We start from the raw sequence: 2,479 nt of genomic DNA, 5'->3' as shown, positions 1-2,479 counted from the left end.
ATGAGGAAATCGTGTTGGAACTTTGGATGAAAATCCCAAAATTGTGACAAAGAGTGATTTTGAAGAAGTCTCATGGCTGAGACAAAATAAGCTTTTTGAAAATATTCAGGTTTTAGCCCTTGACCTGAATGAGACAAAAATATGTCAGAATGAAGTTGAGATTCAGGTTTAACCCTTACCTGAATGAGAAAGAAATACCTCCAAAGATGAGGTTAAGTTTTAACCCTTACCTGAATGGAAAAGAAATATATGGATTCCTTGTCAGAATGGGGTAACCATGATGGGACTGAAAGAAATACCTCATAAGAATGAGGCAACTCTTTTTGAAGATGTAAACCATGCTAGGTTGCATCAAGATAGACATTGAGTATTTATTTCATGTTTTGAATAACAAAAAAAATTTGCCAATAAGATGAAATTGTAATTGATTTAAATGCTTAAAAATGTACACATATGTGCAAAAGATATTCCCTCTTTTACCTAGAGTATTTCCCCCAACGAGATTAACTCCACGGATTCAAGAATCAAATTTAAATTTTAATGCTATTGATTTTTTTCAAGGAAGCTATCCATTTCCTTAATATGACAGGAAGAAAAATATTCTTTAATTTCATAAAAGTAAGTAGTGAAAAGATATTGATAAAAGAATTTTGAATAAGAAAAGATGATTCTTGGCAATTTTTGGCAAATTTTGATATCGGAGATATACTTTTTGCACCTTTTGAGACGTAGAATGAATTCTTTTATTGGGGTTTGACGAGAATTTCATCACATCAACCTTCAACTTGGAGATACTCTAATTTTCCCTAGACGAACACTTCATACTCCTTCAACTTGGAGTTAATCACGGTTTTCCTTGTCCCCAGAAATTGATAAAGATGTCTCTTTCGATTGAAATCTTTTGATAGTATGAATCAAATATCTTTAAGGGTTTGTCGGGAGGTTCATCGCATCAGCCTTCAACTTAGCGATGGTTTGAACTTTCCCTGGAAGAACATGTCATATACTCCTTCAACTTGGAGATATTTCGAGCCTTCTTTGGCCCCAGGGGTCTAACTCACATATCAGTCTTCAACTTGATGATAATTGAGAGAGCTCTTTTGCAGATAATCAATTATACTTGCTTTATTGAGAATTTTGAATGGATCCTTTATTGCTCAGAATATTTATACTACTTTCTTGCTAGAAGAATCATATTTTAAAATGCACCATAGCCATAATCAATATCAATTTGCCTTTGGCTTTTCAAAATCATTGAAATTTTCTTCGCTCATCATACCAAGGATATTTCTCTTATCCTTTTGGTTGATCAACAGGGAAAATGTTTGAATTTTGCTCTTTTTTGCAACAAGCTTCACCTTTTAGAAAAGAATACTAGAGATAATCTGAGGTAATTCTTTTGTGCAGTAAAATATTGGAATCAATAAATGTTTTTAGCAAATTGGCAAAATGTTCGAGAATCCTTTGTGAAACACTCACTAAACATCAATCTTGATGGGACCTTGAGTTCAAAATTAGATTTTGGATCCTGACCAGTAAAACTGGATTTTGATAATTCTGACCAGTGAGAATACTGAATTTTGAAATACCGACCAGTGAAAACACTGGATTTTGGTAATCCCGACCAGTTGTAGAAACTGGATTTTGAAATCCCGACCAGTTATAGAAACTGGATTTTGAAATCGCGACCAGTGAAAACACTGGATTTTGAAATCCCGACCAGTTGTATAAATTGAATTTTGAAATTCCGACCAGCTATAGAAACTGGATTTTGAAATCCCGACCAGTTGTAAAAGTTGGATTTTGTAATCCCGACCAGTGAAGACACTGGATTTTGAAATCCCGACTAGTTGTAAAAACTGGATTTTGAAATCCCGACCAGTGAAAACACTGAATTTTGAAATCCCGACCAGTTGTAGAAACTGGATTTTGAAATCCCGACTAGTGAAGATAGTGAATTTTAAAATCCCGACCAGTTATAAAAAATTGGATTTTGAAATCCTGACCAATTGTAGAAACTAGATTTTAAAATCTCGACCAGTGAAGACACTGGATTTTGGTAAGACCAATTCGAAGATTGGATTGAGAAATTTGACCAGCGAGAGCTGAAATCTTTGAAATACTGACCAACGAGAGTTGGAACCTTTGATTTACTGACCAACACGAGTTGAAACCTTTGATTTATTGACCAGCACGAAAACTGGAACCTTTTGATTTAATGACCAGTGAGAACTGGGACCGTTGATTTAAAGACCAACGAGAGCTGGAACCTTTGATTTAATGACCAGCGAAAGCTGAAACCTTTGATTTATTGACCAGCGAAAGTTGAAATCTTTGATTTATTAACCAGTGAGAACTGGGACCTTTGATTTAATGACCAGTGAGAATTGGAACCTTTGATTTAATGGTCAGCGAAAGTTGTAACCTTTGATTTAATGACCAGCGAAAGCTGGAACCTTTGATTTACTTACCAGTGAAA

Source organism: Nuphar pumila, chromosome 1 (assembly GCF_984573655.1).
Source record: "Nuphar pumila chromosome 1, dmNupPumi1.hap1.1, whole genome shotgun sequence".
Lineage (NCBI taxonomy): Eukaryota > Viridiplantae > Streptophyta > Magnoliopsida > Nymphaeales > Nymphaeaceae > Nuphar > Nuphar pumila.
The sequence above is the reverse complement of the archived record's forward strand: the minus strand, read 5'-3'. Positions refer to the sequence as shown.